Source organism: Haliotis rufescens, unplaced genomic scaffold (genome assembly GCF_023055435.1).
Source record: "Haliotis rufescens isolate VD_foot unplaced genomic scaffold, xgHalRufe1.0.p SCAF_5, whole genome shotgun sequence".
NCBI classification, from domain to species: domain Eukaryota; kingdom Metazoa; phylum Mollusca; class Gastropoda; order Lepetellida; family Haliotidae; genus Haliotis; species Haliotis rufescens.
This window is the reverse complement of record NW_025964223.1, coordinates 19386885-19410784: the sequence shown is the minus strand read 5'-3', so window position 1 is coordinate 19410784 and position 23900 is coordinate 19386885.

Here is a 23900-nt window from a genome sequence, read left to right as displayed (position 1 = left end):
CTGATTCTATAACACACACTACCTCTGTGTAGCCTGACACTATAACACACTAAATCTGTGTAGCTTGACACTATAACACACTCTCCCTCTGTGTAGTCTGACGCTATTACACACTCCCTCTGTGTAGCCTGATACTATAACACACATTATCCCTGTGCAGCCTGGCACTATAACACACACTACCTCTGTGTAGTCTGACACTATAAAACACACTATCCCTGTGTAGCCTGACACTATAACACACACTATCCCTGTGCAGCCTGGCACTATAACACACACACTCCCTCTGTGTAGCCTGATACTATAACACACACTACCCCTGTGTAGCCTGACACTATAACACACACTACCTCTGTGTAGTCTGACACTATAACACACACTACCCATGTGTAGCCTGACACTATAACACAAACTACCTCTGTGTAGTCTGACACTATAAAACACACTACCTCTGTGTAGCCTGACACTATAACACACACTACCTCTGTGTAGCCTGATACTATAACACACACTACCTCTGTGTAGCCTGACACTATAACACACACTACCCCTGTGTAGCCTGACACTATAACACACACTACCCCTGTGTTGCCTGACACTATAACACACACTACCCCTGTGTAGCCTGACACTATAACACACACTACCCCTGTGTAGCCTGATACTATAACACACACTACCTCTGTGTAGCCTGACACTATAACACACACTACCCCTGTGTAGCCTGACACTATAACACAAACTACCTCTGTGTAGTCTGACATTATAAAACACACTATCCCTGTGTAGCCTGACACTATAACACACACTACCTCTGTGTAGCCTGACACTATAAAATACACTATCCCTCTGTGCAGCCTGACACTATAACACAACTCCCTCTGTGTAGCCTGACAGTATAACACATACTATCCCTGTGTAGCCTGACAGTATAACACACACTATCCCTGTGTAGCCTGACACTATAACACACACTACCTCTGTGTAGTCTGACACTATAGCACACACTACCTCTGTGAAGCCTGATACTATAACACACACTATCCCTGTGCAGCCTGACACTATAACACACACTACCTCTGTGTAGCCTGATGCTATAACACACACTACCTCTGTGTAGTTTGACACTATAACACACACTATCCCTGTGCAGCCTGACACTATAACACACACTACCTCTGTGTAGTCTGACACTATAACACACACTACCTCTGTGTAGCCTGATACTATAACACACACTATCCCTGTGCAGCCTGACACTATAACACACACTATCCCTGTGCAGCCTGACACTATAACACACACTATCCCTGTGCAGCCTGACACTATCACACACACTATCCCTGTGTAGTCTGACACTGTAACACACACTACCTCTGTGTAGCTTGACACTATAACACACGCTACCTCTGTGTAGCCTGACACTATAAGACACACTCCCGCTGTGTAGCCTGACGCTATAACACACACTACCTCTGTGTAGCCTGAAACTATAACACACACTATCCCTGTGCAGCCTGATACTAAAACACACACTACCTCTGTGTAGTCTGACACTATAACACACACTACCTCTGTGTAGCCTGACACTATAACACACACTATCCCTGTGCAGCCTGGCACTATAACACACACTACCTCTGTGTAGCCTGATACTATAACACACACTACCTCTGTGTAGTCTGACACTATAACACACACTACCTCTGTGTAGCCTGACACTATAACACACACTATCCCTGTCTAGCCCGACACTATAACACACACCACCTCTGTGTAGCCCGACACTATAAGACACACTATCCCTGTGCAGCCTGACACTATAACTCTCACTACCTCTGTGTAGCCTGACACTATAACACACGCTACCGCTGTGTAGGCTGATACTATAACACACACTACCTCTGTGTAGCCTGACATTATAACACACTCTACCTCTGTGTAGCCTGATACTATAACACACACTACCTCTGTGTAGCCTGACACTATAAAACTCACTACCTCTGTGTAGCCTGACACTATAACAAACGATCCCTCTGTGTAGCCTGATACTATAACACACACTGTCCCTGTGTAGCCTGACACTATAACACACACTATCCCTGTGCAGCCTGATACTATAACACACACTCCCTCTGTGTAGCCTGACACTATAACACACACTATCCCTGTGTAGCCTAACGCTAATACATACTTCCACACTACGCCTGTTTATACAGGTTTGGAACATGCAAAATTATATGAGCTAAATGTTGGTTGTCAAACTGATGGAGTAAAGAACGCCGGCCGACCCATATTGTTACATAATAAATAACATGAAAAAAGTTATATATTTCATGTGGCCATGATAGCATTAAGCATCTCTCCAGGTGACGATATAGGAAATCTATTACTTATTGTTATCGCTAAAACTGCACCCTCAGGACATTTTACAGCTGGGCATTCCCAGTCAATGTATGTATTGTGATAGGAGTTGCAAGAATAATATCAGCAGTGACTGGGTTTCACGCCACTTCAACAGTATATGAGCGATATGACGACGTGTCAGATTAATGGTGGAGGAATGGTCGAATCTGGTTGTAAACATGAATACTGTGGTGGCATCCACGAGCAGGATGTTGATAGAACAAAGATTATAAACCAGGGACTTGAACCAGCATTTGCGGAAGGCTAAGGGACGCAACTCTCTATAACGAGCATATCGGCCTACCGATCGCCCTGCAGACCATTTGATAGTGTGTTAGTGTGTTAGTGTGTGTGTGTGTTAGTGTTAGTGTGTGTGTGTGTGTGTGTGTGTGTGTGTGTGTTAGTTAGTTAGTGTGTGTGTGTGTGTTAGTGTTAGTGTTAGTGTGTGTTAGTGTTAGTGTTAGTGTGTGTGTGTATGTGTGTTAGTGTGTGTGTGTGTGTTAGTGTGTGTGTGTTAGTGTGTGTGTGTGTGTGTGTTAGTGTGTGTGTGTGTGTGTGTGTGTGTGTGTGTGTGTGTGTGTGTGTGTGTGTGTGTGTGTGTGTGTGTGTGTGTGTGTGAGAGAGAGAGAGGGGGGGGGGGAGGGGGCGTATTTTTTGGGTGGAGCCATGTTTGTTTTTTTATTTTTTATTTTGGGGGGCTGAAAAAAAATTCTTCTAAAAGAGAGCTGAGATTTTTTAATTATGGCATATTTAAAATTCAACCTGTGGAAAGAATTGTTTGATAGGCATTACTAAGAAGTTGACTGATGACAAAGTAGACACATATTATGGATAACAACTTCTTTATTACTTTATCCATAAACTGTGTCTACTAATATTTTCTCGCTGTTCACTAAAACAACATAACTGTACAGATGTAGGTGATTTTGAAGCAGAACAATGAAAAAAGCAGCATAATAAAGCATTTTTATATGATAAAAGGCCATACGTAAGATCCGGCGACGTAAGGAGGAGTTGATTGACATTTATAGATAGCGCTGGGGATTAAGGGTCCTGTCCGGAGGGGGCTTTAGTTATGGCTTTTGAATTACAGAAAGGACTGAGCGGATGGGAAACTAATATGGTTCAGGGAATGCGCGACAGACGACGCGCCCGTAGTGTTGCGACACATTAACTTCTTGTAAATTCCCAGCATGCAACACACTCTGGGGAAATACAGGAAACTTTACATATTGACGTATTGGATTTGTTTCATCCAAAATGTTTGCCTACATCATTGATGTTAGTCATGTGTGTCTGCGCTACAGAATGTGCCACGACGGCCTCGTTCTGGGGAAGATTGAGGTGTGGAGACGGAATGTGTTACAGGAACACCGGGTCAACCTGCCGCTCCTTCGTTGTGGACATTTAACCTTGTGCAGCTGACAACTTGCATATCATAATGATGCTATGAATTATCCTTTTACCGAGAGAGAGGCGGGACGGAACGTGTGACAGATGTGTGTTTGTGTCGTGGGTATCCGTTCTGTAGGTTGACATGTGCGTTCCAGGTCCAGGGTTAACTCAGATCGTGACAGAGAAACTTGTGATTTTACGCTCCTTCAATACAAAGATCAGCACGTGAGTGAGTGAGTGAGGGGGGGGGGGGGGCTTATAGCCGAGTGAGTGAGTGAGTTGCCTGACACACAGTGATGAAACTCACTCACCCCTGGGGCCGTGGGGTAGCCTAGTGGTTAAAGCGTTCGCTCGTCACGCCGAAGACCCGGGTTCGATTCCCGATATGGGTACAATGTGTGAAGCCCATTTCTGGTGTCGCCCGTCGTGATATTGCTGGAATAATGCTAAAAGCGGCGTAAAACCATCCTCGATCACTCACGGTACAACGGTGATTCCGTCAGGTCTGAACTATCGAGTTTCCACTGTTAAAGAAAACTTTCAACCCCACACCGAATCAAACGAACGATAAGCGCCCCCAAAACGTCACCATTTTATCAAGAAACTGGGTTTTTACTATTGTAATGAAACAGGTGTGGTGCGGATTGGGTGAGGCTGTGATGGCGAAATATTTAGTGTGAGTGAGTGAGTGAGTTGGGTTTAACGCCGCTTTTAACATTATTCCAGTTATATCGCGGCGTGGTAGCTTAATGTGGGAGGAAAGCCCGAAGTGATGCAGGTCCTAGACGTTTACCACTTCGGTGAATACCGAGAGCGCAGGTATGGTGCTGACAGACCTAGAAACATAATCGGGGCGAACCGGGATTCGAACCCACAATCATAGGTTTCTGGCGTGCCCAAGGGACGTTACTCTGCACAGTGAATCGTGGCGCCTTTGACGACTGGGCCACCCGTGCCCCTGAAATAATTAGAAGAGTGATATAAACTTGCCATTCGTGATTGAAATGAGTTCACTTTTAACTTCGTAAAGGCAGTGTTTCGGCTATATAACCACGAGTCGTTAATGTCCCATTTGTAACATGACTTCGTATCATAGAGGTGGTGTGTATTTCTCAATAATACACCGATGATAATACCCCAGTACTGTGTTTAAAACATGGTGTACATGCACTCGACGATGTGCTGTGTGTGTCCCACTAACATGTTATATATGATATGATCTGTTATATCTGGTGAGTAATTCATCATTATTTACCCGACGGCACACCAGCTGATCATGTGGCTTACTGACACGGATCTCGGAACACGTGTCACGTGTACACCGTCAATCTCAAACAAAGGGAGGTAATCCGCTTTTCTCATTCAGCACACCCAAACGTCCCCGCTTTATTCCCCAGGTCATCTCGGCCTTGCTTTTAGAGGAAGACATGTTGGAACTGGATTCATTAGTTTTACTTGTTCACGTGACTATAACCTGATACAACACACGTTGGTGAAAGTCGGAACCCTTGTATAAAATAATCGATATCAAACTGTATAGCTTATGTTTGTTTACATTAGGAAAAGACTCATGTTCTACGAACTATTTGCGGAGGGATTGGTCGGTACAAGTCGGGTTACAATGAATTCATACACCATTTCTTTATTGCTGCCCGAGGCATTATGTAGGTATAAGTCGAGTGGACCCGATTGTCAAATGTCCACTTAGGTCGGTCAGTACAGTACTCATGTTTTCCTTGTCATAGCTACCGGATATTGTTATCAAGGCCTCTGAACTTATTTGGCGGCACCAAGCCCCGGAAGTGTACTAGGGTTGCTGGGAAGGGTGGTGACGTCAACAATGGTCTTGTTTATGATGTTGTTTCTCGTTCTAACCAGTAAACATAAGGAAGTAGAATATGGCAACAGGTGACGATCTGGGCGTGACTAGGGAGTCGGGACAACACTATACAGAACTATGGTGTCCCACCGCCGCTCAAATATATTGTAAATCTGAGAACTTGCACATCATGATACCAAACATATTTATGTTGTGTAAATCTGAGAACTTGCACATCATGATACCAAACATATTTATGTTGTGTAAATCTGAGAACTTGCATATCATAATACCAAACATGTCGATGTTGTAGGGGCGGTCGGGTAGCCTAGTGGTTAAAGCGTTCGCTCGTCACGCCGAAGACCCGGGTTCGATTCCCGACATGGGTACAATGTGTGAAGCCCATTTCTGGTGTCCCCCGCCGTGATAAAAGCGGCGTAAAACCATACTCACTCACTCCTATTTACACTCTTCAAAAAAAGAAACGCACAGGTAGTATGAAGTTCAGTGAACCTGACTACACAAAAAATCCGGTATATAAATTGGATATATGTTATTGGAAAATGTTGGTGGCCTGATATTCGACAAACGGTGCGTCAAAGCCCAGTCTTTGTCGATTTGCAATGTCTTAAACGGTATTATTTCACAATTGTTAAAAAATGTCATGGACGAAAACAGTTTAGCAAAATGCACGTGCAAGTTATGGCATTCGTAACTCGTGGTAGTGGCTATAAAAAGGCAAGCTTAAGTCAATAATTTGCCATTCAATTGTCAACATTTTTCAAGTTCGAAAATGCCGAGACTCAGCGCTGCCGATCGGAACATCGCCATAGGACGTATCCAAAGAGGGGAATCGCAGTCTTCTATTGCACGCCACTTCAACGTCCACCACAGCACCATTTGCCGCCTTTGTGACCGATACACACAGTTAAATTCCACTGCAGACAGTCCGAGAATCGGCCGACCAAGAGTTACCACCCCTGCACAGGATCGCTACATTCGACTGTTCCACCAACGTCATCGCAATGCCACAGCTACGGAGACTGCAGGACGCATTCCTGGTTTGAGGAGAATATTGGACCAGACTGTCAGGAACCATCTTCGCCAGGCTGGAATCCGACAAAGAAGACCAGTTATCGTCCTTGTTTTGCAACACATCCATCGACAGCGACGCTTGCGTTGGTGCCATACATTACAGCCTTGGATTCTGAGAAACTGGAGACGAGTGTGGTTTAGCGATGAATCACGATTTCTTCTTCACCGGCGAGATGGAAGACAACGTATTTATCGTCGTTGAAATGAGCGTTTTGCCCAACATTGTGTACGTAAATTCGAACAAATTCGGTGGCGGTAGTGTCATGGTGTGGGGGGCCATATCCTACACCACGAGATCTGACTTGGTTGTGGTTCGGGGAAATTGACAGCAAATCGCTACATGAATCAAATTCTTCAACTTCACCTTCTTCCAATCATTGACCGCCAGAGGGAGCTGTTTCAACAGGACAACGCTCAACCGCACACAGCTCGTCTAACGGTAGACTACCTTCATAATGCCAACATCAACGAATTGCCCTAGCCGTCGAGATCTCCAGATCTCGACCCAATCGAACACCTCTGGGATGAACTCGATCGACGTGAACGTCAACGCCAGAACACGCCGCAGACAATCCCACATCTGACCAACGCTTTACATGCAGAATGGCGCAGAATTCCGCAGGACAGAATTCGTACACTTATCCAGTCAGTGCCGAGGAGATGCAGAGACGTGATTGCTGCCCGGAGCGGTCACTGAGCAACCTTGTGGACTTATGTGACAAGACAATGAACAGTTTTCAATGCCTTTGTACAACGACAACATGTGACTATCGAGCTCCAAAATTTCATATTTGTATCTATGATATTAAGTTATATATATCGACTTTATTAGGTACAATATATTTACTAAAAATCTATCTGTGCGTTTCATTTTTTGAAGAGTGTATGTTGTGTCTATGATTTTCAGTGATCCATTCATAATATTTTCACCTCTATTTTGCCTTTTTGGCCATTTTGAATCGGATAGTCTCTGGTGTTGACGCTGCATGTTCACGAGACAAGCTGATACCACGTGACATAACTGTAAATCTATTCAATGCGGTGTTAACCCCCAAATCACTCACTCACTCAACGTTTCTTTACGATGAAACATCCTAAATATCGTATCTCAAGGTTTACTTTTTTTTCTCACTTTTTGTTGAAACTGGTTGCTGTTTCCCCTTACAATACAGTAATTGTTTGCTGACAAAGTCATCAAATGTTATTTCCTTTTTAATTCAGATACTATTATATTTTATCCTCGACTATATCAAGTGAGTGAGTGAGTTGGGTTTAACGCCGCTTTTAACATTATTCCAGTCATATCACGGCGTGGCAGCTTAATGTGGGAGGAAAACCCGAAGTGACGCAGGTCTCAGACGTTTACCACTTCGGTAAAACCCATGAGCACGGGTATGGTGCTGACAAACCTAGAAACATAATCGTGGCGAACCGAGATTCGAACCCACAATCATAGGTTTCTGGCGTGCCCAAGGAACGCAACTCTGCACAGCGAATCGCGGCGCCTTAGACGACTGGGCCACCTGTGCCCCCCTATATCAAGTGACTACGGCTATATATTTGCGAATCTGATACTAATGAGACTCACGGAGTAAAACTGTGCTTATTCTTCATGGACATGGGTCTCAAAATTTTAAAGACTACCCTTTCCACCGCTGTTGTCACGAATTAAGAATTTAAAGCATGTATTTTATAACTATCGCCCCCTCACAGCTCTAGCATCACATTCCTACTCCTTTATTGCTCTTGCATCCCATTCGCACCCATCTTCAGCTCTAGAATTCATTGATGAACATCCGCGAAGCGGGGGTCAGTTCTGTATTAGCAGTGTAATACTATCCAACCTTCACTATCTTCAAGGACTATATGTCCCTTACACAAGTACAGCCAACAAATCAGAAATTGTAAAAAATTTAGTGCGAGTCGGTGGCCGTGTTATTCACTGAAGACTACCCGCCACTGACATGGAACTTGAAAGATTTCACGTGTGTAGTGCCACGCAATCTCCCGTCCCCGTCCACGTCGCCAGCAAAGTTGTGACTCATGATGCTGACGCAAGCGGCGTGTCAAATTAGACGGGCAGTTAGAAATGTGATAGTTTCTAACTCGTGTTAAATCATTTTTGCAGTGCTAATTGTGTGTATAACGTCACTATAATAAGATCATAATCGCTTTAGGGGAAGATGTTTGAGCTAATTGTGTGATCTCAGAAACTCGCTGATAGCCACGCCAAGCTGAATAACCACAGATCTGTATTTAATTAAGTAACACGAGCAATAAGCGGCGGTATCATGTGCTTCCAGAGTGATGTTTCATATAAAAATATAACAACGCTGTAAACGAAAGATGAATGTCTGCTCGCTTGACACTTGACGAGAGTTGAGCTTCATTAAATCCCACGAATAGCTCCTTTCATCTCATGGATACCCCGGGTTTTCATAACAAACCTGTATAATTATAACTGTTTCAACCTGTAATCCGCGCTTGCGTTAAAGCAAAATTGATTTCGTATTCTGTGTTGTAGACGTCTTTATTATGATATTATTATCAACTTCATATATTCACCTGATGGAGGAATAGGTATATATACTCCGAAACGTCGTGTTCCTCATGATGAAGAAGTTGACATCCATAAATTCTCCTCTTTACGTGTATCATTTCTAAATGCCATTTAAAGGCTTTATTTGCATTTTGGCTTACATTTAAAGTTTGTGATTATTTGCTTTGTGGACGAATTGCATTTAAGAATGGGGGCGTAAATGTGACGATTGATTTACCACATTGCTACTGCAGTCGGGATTCCGGGGCCGAACACCCCCACTTGACTTTGTTTGTTTGTTTGTTTGTTTGTTTGTTTGTTTGTTTGTTTAACGCCGCACTCAGCAATATTCCAGCTTTATGACGGCGGTCTGTAAATAATCGAGTCTGAACCAGACAATCCAGTGATTGACATCATGAACATCGATCCACACAACTGGGATACGATGACATGCATCAACCAAGTCAGCGAGCCTGACCACCCGATCTCGTTAGTCGCCTGTTACGACAAGCATAGTCGCCTTTTATGGCAAGCATAGTCGCCTTTTATGGCAAGCATAGTCGCCTTTTACGGCAAGCATAGTCGCCTTTTACGACAAGCATAGTCGCCTTTTACGACAAGCATAGTCGCCTTTTACGACAAGCATAGTCGCCTTTTACGACAAGCATAGTCGCCTTTTACGACAAGCATAGTCACCTTTTACGGCAAGCATGGGTTGCTATAGTACTTGCTTGTTGTGGGTTCAGGTGGATCAGCTAGACGCCGACAGTCAGATGTGACATCTACCTTCTTGTGTGGCATCGTACTCCGGTGGTGCGGATCCTGCTCATGCTCTCAACCACTGGTTTGCCAGGCACAGGCTCGAGTATTCACGGGCTGCAGTGATAAAGTTGTAGCATTGCGGACTGCGGCGAAAAACAACATTCATCTTTCCACCTTCTCTTCCTCCTCCTCATCTCGCCCGCTACATCAGCCTCCTCCTCATCCCGTCCGATTACATGCAGGTCGCCATGATATACCTCAGTTACAGACTGACCCATGAGTGAGTGAGTGAGTGAGTGAGTTTGGTTTTACGCCGCTTTTAGCAATATTCCAGCAATCTCACGGCAGGGGACACCAGAAATGGGCTTCACACATTGTACCCAGACTGACCCATCAAGATCCGTAAAACAAGACTATGCTTGTAGTGAGGCGACTAACGGGATCGGGTGGTCAGGCTTGTTGACTTGGTTGATGCATGTCATAGTATCAAGATCGATGCTCATGATATCAATCACTGGATTGTCTTGTCCAGACTCGATTATTTACAGCCCGCCGTCATATAGCTGACATATTGTTGAGTGCGGCGTTAAACAACAAACAAACAAACAACAGGTACAGACTTTATATTGATGATAAATTGCAGCGGAAAACAATACTCACGCCTGCCTCCTCCTCTTCCGCCCACCCTCATCTCGTCCCCTATGACGCCCTGGCACGAATATAAGCCTGCCACCCTGATATACCTCAGCTACAGACTAGACATTGAATATATATTGATGCATAAAATATTATTCACCCAACAATCTTTCGTACAGACCCTTGCGCATCCTTTCTTTTACCATTCGTGACCAACTCGTGTTATTCCGGGACAAGCCGAATAGCGACTCGTGCCCTTCTCATGGCCATTTTTGCGACCGAGTTCCGTCTTAGCGCAAACGGGCAGACCTAAAATAATTGTCAACTCGTTGCGTAATGGTTCACACATTTTCCCCATATATTATATATACTTCAGATGCAATTTAAAGCACATCGGGTTGTGCGGAATTATACAGTATGATTGAACACATCTAACTGTGTTTTTGGTAAATTTTTAGTTGCAAGACATGTAAAATCAAAAATTATTTCTGAGGGATTCTTTGACGAAGAACTTGAAATCATACGCGCATTCTGATTGGTTTGTCGTATTTTCGCTCATAACATTCATCAATCGGGGGACGAGTCTTCTTGCAGGTTACGGAGAGGGGCGAGTGGTGACGAATGTTCTTTTACGAACCAACCACCCTATTCAGCTCTCACCCCAACTCCGACCTAGTCGCCGGTCTAGCTCAGTAAGGGATTCGAGGGTTCCTTTGTAGATTCCTATTTTTTTAACCCCATCTGTTAGTCTGCTAACTCCTCTGTTTGCCACACAAATCTTTCTTACTCTAACATTCCCTAACTCCAATCGCTTTCTGCGATGGATACATCACCTCTACGGGCGGCATCAGTAACATCACTCGTCCACCTGAATCCTCGAAATGGAACTCCTGTGTACGCCTCGGCGTCCTGTCCCAACACAGCCCGGTAGGGGACCCCTAAACTGTCTTACAGTCCCTGAACCATATTATTTTCCTTTCCGCCCTGTCGTTCCTGTAAGGCAAAACCCCTAAATGAAGCAAGTCTAGATTTTACTCAGATTCTGAATCTCCCATCTCACTGGACTTCTTTTCAATTCATGTGGAATTATTTGTTTCTATTAAAATTATATATTTTCAGAGACCATGCGTCAGTCTAGGGGATCCTCGATTGATGACTGACCCGAAATGTCGGTAGAGGGTCTGTAAATGTCATGGTGAATGCGCAGGATCAACTCGCTACAAAACCTTTCAGTGAAGCTGATTCACGCGGGCCTGGCACCAGTCTGTCGCTGTCTGACACCCCGTGTGGTCGTAACCATTGTAAACTGTCCGTGGTTTATGTAACTAATAGTGGACACGGTGAGCTACCGACTGGGAGAAATGTTTGTTCAGCAATATTCCAGCTGTATGATAGGGCCTGTATATAATCGAGTAGGGACTATAGCTGTAACACGGACTGCGGCGAAAAATAACATTCACGCGTTACACCTCCTCCTCCTCCTCTTCCTCTCCTTCTCCTCCTCATCTCGTCCGCTATATCACCCTGACTCGATTACAAGCAGGCCACCCAGATATACCACAGTTACAGACTAGATATTGGTGATATATTGCAACGGAAAACAACATACACCCTGCGCCCTCCCCTACCGTCCTCATCTCGTCCCTATAAACCAATAACCAATGGACCCCCACCGCCCCACTGCCTCACACCCCCCCCCCCCCCCCCCCCACCCCCCACCCCGCAAACACACCACACACACACGCCACACACACCCCACCTACCCATCATCTCTTCCCCTATCAACCAATGGTTGAAGAATGATCAACGGAAACGCCTTCAGGATCCGAGACGTACATTCAGAGAAGTCACTGTGCCTGACCCCTAATCCCAGTTTCATTTGGCTCTTACCATAAGAAGGATGTATATTGGGGACGCCGAAGGCCCGGGTTCTATTCCCCCAAAATAGTGCGTGAAGCCCATTTCTCGTGTACCCCGCCGTGATGTTGCTAAAGCGGCGTAAAAACCTCACTAACTCACTCACTCACTCACTTTCTTGCAATAAAATTCTTGCAATAGCCGCAGCACCATATGGACGAAAAACTGATGTAAATACACACTCAAATCTTTTTAAGTGTTCTCCAAAAAGATGGAAATCTTGTCAATCTCAAAATATCTCCTACTTATTCCGAGATAAATTTTCATAAATATATTTCTGTCAAACGATTAAAACGCGATTTATAGACTCCCCGAATGTAAAGAACCAGCTGACTCACGTGCAGACGTCCTTTCATCTCAAGGAATAACAACCACATTAAAGTAACGCCTTTTGCATGTAGCTACATCATGACTGTGTTGCACTAATGGAAACATGACGCTAATCAGCGGGCGGCCAGATAGCATATAGATGCAAGGTCATGGGAGCCGCCATTTCTCTCTGCCAACTTCCTGTGTCACAACGAGGCTCCAGACGAGCGGGTGAAACATTGGTAGTGTGATCCATGCACATCCACTGGAAGCGCTCAAAGACAGGACACGACTGTTATATGCTTCACATACGGGCTTTTCTTCAGCCTACACTCACCAACCTACCTGCCAACTGCCTACAAGTTAACCCTCCCGCCTACACTCACCTACCTACCCGCCAATTGCCTACAAGTCAATCTTCCTGTCTACACTCACCAACCTACCCGCCAATTGCCTACAAGTCAATCCTCCCGCTAACACTCACCGACCTACCTGCCAATTGCCTACAAGTCAATCCTCCCGCTAACACTCACCGACCTACCTTCCAATTGCCTACAAGTCAATCCTCCCGCCTACACTCACCTACCTACCTGCCAACTGCCTCAGTCAACCCTCCCGCTAACACTCACCAACCTACCTGCCAACTGCCTACAAGTCAATCCTCCCGCCTACACTCACCTACCTACCCGCCAACTGCCTACAAATCAACCCTCCCGCTAACACTCACCAACCTACCCGCCAACTGCCTACAAGTTAACCCTCCCGCCTACACTCACCTACCTACCCGCCAACTGCCTACAAATCAACCCTCCCGCCTACACTCACCAACCTACCTGCCAACTGCCTACAAGTCAACCCTCCCGCCTACACTCACCAACCTACCTGCCAACTGCCTGCAGTCAATCCTCCCGCCTACACTCACCTACCTACCCGCCAACTGCCTACAAGTCAACCCTCCCGCATACACTCACCTACCTACCCGCCAACTGCCTACAAATCAACCCTCCCGCCTACACTCACCAACCTACCTGCCAACTGCCTACAAGTTAACCCTCCCACCTACACTCACCAACCTACCTGCCAACTGCCTACAAGTTAACCCTCCTGCCTACACTCACCAACCTACCCGCCAACTGCCTGCAGTCAATCCTCCCGCCTACACTCACCTAGCTACCCGCCAACTGCCTACAAGTCAACCCTCCCGCCTACACTCACCAACCTACCTGCCAACTGCCTACAAGTCAACCCTCCCGCCTACACTCACCTACCTACCCGTTTACTGCGTACAAGTCAACCCTCCCGCCTACACTCGCCTACCTACCTGCCAACTGCCTACAAGTCAACCCTCCCGCCTACACTCGCCTACCTACCTGCCAACTGCCTACAAGTCAACCCTTCCGCCTACACTCACCTACCTACCCGCCAACTGCCTACAAGTCAACCCTCCCACCTACACTCACCTACCTACCCGTTTACTGCCTACAAGTCAACCCTCCCGCCTACACTCACCTACCTACCCGTTTACTGCCTACAGTCAACCCTCCCGCCTACACTCACCTACCTACCCGTTTACTGCCTACAGTCAACCCTCCCGCCTACACTCGCCTACCTACCTGCCAACTGCCTACAAGTCAACCCTCCCGCCTACACATACCTACCTACCCGCCAACTGCCTACAAGTCAACCCTCCCGCCTACACTCGCCTACCTACCCGTTTACTGCCTACAAGTCAACCCTCCCGCCTACACTCACCTACCTACCCGTTTACTGCCTACAGTCAACCCTCCCGCCTACACTCACCTACCTACCCTTTTACTGCCTACAGTCAACCCTCCCGCCTACACTCACCTACCTACCCGTTTACTGCCTACAGTCAACCCTCCCGCCTACACTCACCAACCTACCTGCCAACTGCCTACAATTGAACCCTCCCGCCTACACTCGCCTACGTACCTGCCAACTGCCTTCAAGTTAACCCTCCCGCCTACACTCACCTACCTACCTGCCAACTGCCTACAAGTCAACCCTCCCGCCTACACTCACCTACCTACCTGCCAACTGCCTACAAGTTAACCCTCCCGCCTACACTCACCTACCTACCCGTTTACTGCCTACAGTCAACCCTCCCGCCTACACTCGCCTACCTACCTGCCAACTGCCTTCAAGTTAACCCTCTCGCCTACACTCACCAACCTACCCGCCAACTGCATACAGTCAACCCTCCCGCTAACACTCATATACCTGCCTGTCAATTGCCTACAAGTCAACCCTCCCGCCTACACTCACCTACCTACCTGCCAACTGCCTACAAGTTAACCCTCCCGCCTACACTCACCTGCCTACCCGTCAGGGGCATACAAGTTAACCCTCCCGCCTACACTCACCTACCTACCTGCCAACTGCCTACAAGTCAACCCTCCCGCCTACACTCACCTACCTACCTGTCAACTGCCTACAAGTCAACCCTTCCGCCTACACTCACCTACCTACCTGTCAACTGCCTACAAGTCAACCCTCCCGCCTACACTCACCTACCTACCCGCCAACTGCCTACAAGTCAACCCTCCCACCTACACTCACCAACCTACCTGTCAACTGCCTACAAGTCAACCCTCCCGCCTACACTCACCTACCTACCTGCCAACTGCCTTCAAGTTAACCCTCCCGCCTACACTCACCTGCCTACCCGTCAGGGGCATACAAGTTAACCCTCCCGCCTACACTCACCTACCTACCTGCCAACTGCCTACAAGTCAACCCTCCCGCCTACACTCACCTACCTACCTGTCAACTGCCTACAAGTCAACCCTTCCGCCTACACTCACCTACCTACCTGTCAACTGCCTACAAGTCAACCCTCCCGCCTACACTCACCTACCTACCCGCCAACTGCCTACAAGTCATCCCTTCCGCCTACACTCACCTACCTACCTGTCAACTGCCTCCAAGTCAACCCTCCCGCCTACACTCACCTACCTACCCGCCAACTGCCTACAAGTCAACCCTCCCACCTACACTCGCCTACCTACCTGCCAACTGCCTTCAAGTTAACCCTCCCGCCTACACTCACCAACCTACCCGCCAACTGCATACAGTCAACCCTCCCGCTAACACTCATATACCTGCCTGTCAATTGCCTACAAGTCAACCCTCCCGCCTACACTCACCTACCTACCTGTCAACTGCCTACAAGTCAACCCTTCCGCCTACACTCACCTACCTACCTGTCAACTGCCTACAAGTCAACCCTTCCGCCTACACTCACCTACCTACCTGTCAACTGCCTACAAGTCAACCCTCCCGCCTACACTCACCTACCTACCCGCCAACTGCCTACAAGTCAACCCTCCCGCCTACACTCACCTACCTACCTGTCAACTGCCTACAAGTCAACCCTCCCGCTTACACTCACCTACCTACCTGTCAACTGCCTACAAGTCAATCCTCCTGTTTACACTCACCTACCTACCTGTCAGCCGCCTACAAGTTAACCCTCCCGCCTACACTCACCTACCTACCCGTCAGGGGCCAACAAGTTAACCCTCCCGCCTACACTCACCTACCTACCCGCCAACTGCCTACAAGTTCACCCTCTCGCCTACACTCACCAACCTACCCGCCAACTGCCTACAAGTTCACCCTCTCGCCTACACTCACCAACCTACCCGCCAACTGCCTACAGTCAACCCTCCCGCTAACACTCATCTACCTGCCTGTCAATTGCCTACAAGTCAATCCTCCTGTTTACACTCACCAAGCAGCCTGCCAATTGCCTGCTATCCAACCAACCCGCAATCTACAATGAGCAACCTACATGCCTACAGTCCCTAAACAAACTCCTACAATCGCAAACCTCCGCGCCTATTCTCACCGACCTGTGGACCTACACTCACCAACACATGCACCGTCCGTCTGTCTCTGTGTGCGTATGTGTCGATCCAAGTAGGGATTCAGTACAAGGCTTCCATACTGTCAACCACTTGTTTAATGCATTGGCCTCGATACAGCTGGGACTGTGCTGACTATGGCGGAAACCAACATACACTCGCTCCCGATTCTCTGTCGTGTTCCTACTTTTCCACGTTTGGCTGCCATGTCATGTTATATAATACCGCCAAACTGATACCACTCACATGACATTTCACTGACTATGGCGGAAACCATCATACTCACTCCCGATTCTCTTTCGTGTTCCTACTTTTCCACGTTTGGCTGCCATGTCATGTTATATAATACCACCAAAATGATACCATCCACATGATATTTCACTGACATCTGACTAAACCAGTGACATCGCCAAGGGCGGAACTTATTCAGAAGGATTAAGTGCTCCTTCAAAAATAATCATCGGATTTTTAATCAGTGTTGCCTGAACTCGTTTACCTACAAGGGGCATGGTATTGTATGGCAGTGAAAGCGTTGGAAGGGTACGTTGACGACCAGTGCACTCTACGGACGAATACTTCCATTCTTGGAGTGAGTGAGTGAGTGAGTGAGTTGAGTTTAACACCGCTTTTAACAGTATTCCAGTTATATCACGGCGTGTCAGCTTAATTTTGGAGGAAAGCCCAAAGTGATGCAGGCCTCAGAAGTTTACCACTTCGGTGAAGCCCACGAGCACGGGTATGGTGCTGACAAACCTAGAAACATAATCGTGGCGAACCGGGAGTCGAACCCACAATTATAGGTTTCTGGCGTGCCCAAGGGACGCAACTCTGCACAACGAATCGCGGCGCCTTAGACGACTGGGCCACCCGTGCCCCCTCCATTCTTGGACGAATACTTCCATTCTTGGAATAAATACATCGATATGTTCACGAATGTGATGCAAATAACAACACACTAAGATAAAAAACATCCCACATTATTTACATCCAGGAAATGCACTGTAAAACATGTGTTTCCAAAGTAAAACACATACAAAACATGTTTAGATCTAAACATTTTTAGGGATGTGTTTAAATCCTAAACGGAGTACACACATTTGGTTTGTTCTATCTAAACACATGAAATGAGCTTTCTTTTCACAGCCTAAACAAACCATATATAAACATGTTTAGGAATCTGTTTAAATCCTGAATGGAAAACACATTTGGTGTGTTCTCTCTAAACACACGAAATGAGCTATCTTTTCACGGCCTAAACACCACCTGTAAAATAAACACAACACCCCCATAACATGAACATGTTTAGGGATGTGTTTAATTCCTAAACGGAGTTCACATTTGGTGCGTTCTATATAAGCACGTTTGGGTCTAAAGGGCACGTTCAGTTGTTAAACACAATCCTAAACATGTTCAGACCCTAAACGTGTCGAAAATTATGGGACAAGGAAAGCGCTCAGGTTTGTGTTTAAGTTATAAACACGTGGTTCACAGACTGGGTGTATACTTAACTACCGTACTAGCTGTACAGACCGACTCCGTGGTCTAGTGGTAGAGCGTCCGCCCGGAAAGCAGAAGGTCCGGGGGTCGATTCCCGGCCGCGTCATACCGAAAGACGTTAAAAGATGGTACTTGTTTATACCCTGTCTGGCGCTCGGCATTAAGGGGCTAAAACAAGGACTGGTCGGCTCGGAGTCAGTATACTGTGTCTGAGTGGGATATTCATGTTAAACTGCGGCATTGTTTCTCATTGTGCGCGCACTAAAAATCGGCATCAGTCTGGACTAGTACAAGCAGCCACACACTCACACACACACACACAAACACACATATGCACGTCCCTATATAAGTGCAATAATCTTGGACGAGACGTTAAAACCAATTTCACCTCACCACCTCACTAGCTGTACAGCACACTTTAGACTATTTACATCTAAAGAAGAAATATACTTAATTGTAACAATTATAGTTGTATGTGAAGATCATTGACATGCATGAGGAACTATGCTTAATTATCATAATGAATCTGCGCATTAACGCGCCCATCCTGTCTACTCAATTAGTTACCTCATGGATCAAGTTAAACACGTTTGTTTGTTTAACGCCGCGCTCAGCAATATCCCAGCTATATGGCGGTGGTCTGTAAATAATCGAGTCTGGACCAGGCAATCCAGTGACTGACATCACGAGCATCGATCCATGCAATTGGGATACGATGACATGCATCAACCAAGTTAGCGAGTCTGACTACCCGATCCCGTTAGCCGCCTCTTACGACAAGCATAGTCACCTTTTACGGCAAGCATGGGTTGCTGAAGACCAATTCTACCCTTCCTATGTCTAACACTTCAAATTCGTTATGCTCTACTAATATATGTTTGCCTACACTGAATACATTGACCGTCTTTGGTGTACATACGCTATTCTGACGCGGTGTTGACAATTGTTATTTTGATACAAATTCCGTTTTGGGAACGGGAACAGAGCATTGTTGTGTGTAATGAATGCTCTGGTCTGTCGTCCCTGCAGTGCATGTTCGATCCAAAGCATTATTCTGTCATCTGTATAGTTTACAACCCTTGCCTGAGTGAATTATATAGATCTGTAGTTTTGCATGTCAATTAGATACAGAGAAAATTGCTATAAAAACGTTTCTTGTGCCATGTGTTTGGCAGTTTTATCACAAATCGATACACCGAAAGAGGTTGTTGCGTGTCACAACATATCAGACACTCTCCTGGAGCTCACATCAACCAGTATCCCGCTGGAGGCGTTGGTGAGCGCCCGAAGTCGGCGACTTGCGACGACAACGATATGCAGTATTATTATGCCGTTACTCAAGTATAGGTGATGGGGAATACAGAACCGTTTGGTTGTGATACGTATGGAGGTTAATAGAGGCTAGAGATAAAACAATTGTGTGATGGACGAAATGAACTATCGCCAACTTCCTTTGATGGATGACAACGTGGAAGAGCAGCATTAGGTTATGGAGGGTAAGCCACTCAAGTATATGTCTCAACTTTATTTTCCAGATAATCAGTCGCCCTGTGGTGGCTGCAGCGGAAATGTGTACCGAAGTATTCGACATAAGAGTTAGCTAAGCCCTCTTCCTCTTACACGAACCCCTTCCTCTACGAAGAATCTTCCTCTGCTGACATCACTTCCTCAACTATACTTCTTCCACTACCATTTCCATTCTCTACCACAACCCTGTTCCTCTGAGACTCTCTTCCTCTACAAGCCGTCTTCCACAACCACATTAGTTCCTTAACGACCGCTTCTACCAAAAGAGACCCTTTCTCTACAAGACCTCTTCCAGTACCGCATCACTTCCTCAACAAGACCATGTTCATTACTGCAACACCTCCTCTACAAGGGGGGCACGGGTGGCCCAGTCGTCTTAGGCGCCGCGATTCTCAGAGCAGAGTTGCGTCTAAACATACTTTTTATAGTGCAAAAAACCCTTCCACTACCGCATCGCTTCCTCTACAAATACCCTTTTGTCTGCCAAGACCCTTATTTCTGTCCAAAGATCCCCTTACGCCAGCACGACCCACTTCCTCTGCAAAGATCCTTCTTGCTTTTTTACAAGACCTCTTTCTTCGCAAGATCTTCTTGTTTAACGAAGACCTCTTTCTCTACCAAAAAACTCTACCACTACCAAGACCACATTCCTCGTCGTCTTCCAGAGGTGTTATTTATTGCGTCAACGAACGTCTACTGCAACGCTCCAGGTGTGAAATTGTGTCAATGGGCGTCTAATTCTAATTAAAAACAATACGAGTCTGTTGTTCGGGGCCGGTTCGTGGTTAAAGCGTTTGCTCGTCACGCCAAAGGCCCGGTTGACGTTGGTACAATGTGTTAAGCCCATTTCTGGTATTCCCCGCCGTGATATTGCTGGAACATTGATAAAACAGCGTAAAAACATATTCAGTCACTTTCTCTGTTCGAGATCCTGGGCCAAGCATGCATTACTTAATCGTGACATGTTCTTCCTAGACAGTGACGTAAGCGTTAAGTATACGTTGACGTGCAAACAATGACTTCCGACGTGACCGAAATACAACGCGCCAGCATGCACGTGACTGGCATGTCAATCAAACTTCACATGTCACTCGCAGATCTGGGTCGACATTAAACGGAAGAGGGCCAATTATTTCCAATCCAGGTCAGTGCTCTTCCTGTGCTACAAAGTGGCCTTTAAAACCATATGTATGAGTCGCGATGTCATTTACACGACGGTTTTCATATTGTTTTGTTTGCTTGTTGTTTAACGCCGGACTCGGCAATATTCCACCTATATGATAGCGGTCTTTGTATAATCGAGTCTGGACCAGACAATCCTGTGATTGACATCATGAGCATCGATCCACACAATTTGGAATCGATGACATGCATCAACCAAGTCACCGAGTCTGACCACCCGATCCCGTTAGCAGCCTCTTACGACAAGCAGAGCCGCCTTTTACGGCAAGAATGGGTTTTCTGAAGACCAATTTTAACCCTGACCTGATACCACTGCTGTATTGTCATACATCCGTCCAATCGTAGCTGAACAGCTGAGCAGAGTTTTTGATACACTAATGTACAGAAAATAGTGCCCCTCCCTTAATGCTTAAAATGCGTCATAGTTTTTATAACCCTCCCCAATGTTCTTGTACATTTGATCATGACCCTTCCCGAACAGGTTATTTTTTTTATGAGGCTCTCATATGTTTTGGTGACCCTCCCCTGATTTCCTCTGATCCACCCACTCCTATAATAAATGACCGGTCCCCAACGGGCGCAAACATAATATTTTTTATAAATTCAGCCAAGCCTGGTCGGTGAAAAGACAGAGCTCAACTCTGAACTTTCAATGATAGCTGACAGTAATTGTTACAGTATACATTGCTTCATTGTTCCACGTGCTGCATGCATGTAACGCACGTGACGCATAAAACATTTCACCTTTGACCTTTACCCTCAGTTATATAAGGTCATCACATGTTCATGGGTTCAAGCAAACATCAACACCAAATGCGACCAAAGTACTTGTGTTTGGAAACTTCAGTATATCCAGGTTGCATCATCATAATAATAACTGCTAGAGTCGGATTTATATTATGTATTTATTATCGTTAACAAAGTTTTGTTTGTTTGTTGTTCAACTCCGCCCTCAGCAATATTCCAGTTATATGACGGTGGTCTGTAAATAATCGAGTCTGGATCAGGCAGACCAGTGATTGATATCATGAGCATTGATCTACGCAATTGGGATTCGATGACGTGCATTGGCCAAGTCAGAGAGATTGACCACCCGATCCCGTTAGTCGCCTCTTACGAAAAGTATGGGCTGCTGAAGACCAATTCTAATCACGGGATGAGTACTAAATTAACAATGGAGGTCAATTATGGTACTGACCGCCTCCATGGACTAGAGGTAGAGCGTCCGCCCGGAGACCGAAAGGTCCGGGATTCGATTCCAGGCCGCGTCATACCAAAAGACGTTAAAAGATGGTACTTGTTGTTACCCTGTCTGGCGCTCGGCATTAAGGGACTAAAACAAGGACTGGTCGGCTCGGAGTCAGTAAACTGTGTCTGAGTGGGGTATTCATGTTAAACTGCGGCATGGTATCTCAGTGAGCTAGCACTATAAATCGGCATCAGTCCGGACTAGTACAAGAAGCCACACAAACACACATACATGCATGTCGCTATATATATGTGCAATAAGCTTGGACGCGACGTTAAACCCCATTTCACCTCACCTCACCAACTATGGTAGTATTATTTTCTTAACTGATACAGAAAACGGTTAATCAGAGCGTGTTCTTATTGGCCAATTGAGTTTTAGTAGTAACCAAAATACAAATTGTGTACTACAGATTTGATACAATTCTCTGTATTGCCTTTTTTGGCGCCCTTGTCCTTTGGGACTGACTAATAGTATTTGATATTCCCGCGTGTGAGAACAGGATGGGATGGGGTGGGAGTACTATGCTAAAAACAAAAGGTACACTGGATGTATTGAAACAGTTTTCGACTCTTTCTTTCGTATAAGTGAGTGAGTGAGTTTGGTTTAACGCCGCTTTTAACAGTATTCCAGTCATATCGGGGCGTGGCAGCTTAATGTGGGAGGAAATCCCGAAGTGATGCAGGTCTCAGACGTTTACCACTTCGGTGAAACCCACGAGCACGGGTATGGTGCTGACAAACCTAGAAACATAATCGGGGCGAACCGGGATTCGAACCCAAAATCATAGGTTTCTGGTGTGCCTAAGGGACGCAACTCTGCACAGCGAATCGCGGCACCTTAGACGACTGGGCCACCCGTGCCCCCTTCAGATAAGAGAATTGTATTTCTTTAAACCGAATAAAGACAAACTCTCATTTCTGTCCAAACCAACAAAATAAAGTTCTTCAGGAAGACTCATTAAAGGGGCATTCAAACTAAACAGGAAGATACTCAATACTCAACATGACAAACCAACGGTAGCCGACCCAATCAAGGACTCGCGCTCTTCCGTTGTTACTTCCGGTCCGGGCAGCAATGGCGATCTGAATACGTTGCGTGGCAAGCATCACGCTGATACGTCTTCCGGTTCACGAGGCGGACACACTTGTGCTTCTGGTTGAATGTTGAATCCAGTTGGTGCCTTCAGAATAGTTTGTCCTTGCCTGTAATCGCCGAAAAGAACGAATTTCGTGCATGTATATTGAAGCTGTAAAACAACTATTCGTTAGCGATTAGAAATTAGTGTTTATATCACTGTCGGTACTGGAGCGTTAATCTCGTATCTAATCATAGTGTTCTCTCGTAGATGTTTTCAGCATTTACATCAGTCGAGGTAATCCTGATTCCTGTTCTCAATGTCATTTAAAGTATCGAAACACCTTCAGAAATATCGCAATTGCTTTGGCAAATCTTAAACATCTTGGACAAGGTTTCTTTGTAAATTCTATAATGTAATAAAATATCAAATGTGGTATTATATCCTACTGGGTTCGTTGTCAGATGTTCCCCTAGAGAGGTATCGTCCCGGAGTTAAACATTTAATATTAATGAGATATCGCACCATGTCCAAGCCCTTCTGATGTGACTCGATGTTTACACGGAAGTTAGTTAGTTTATATGTTGTTTAACGCCGCACTC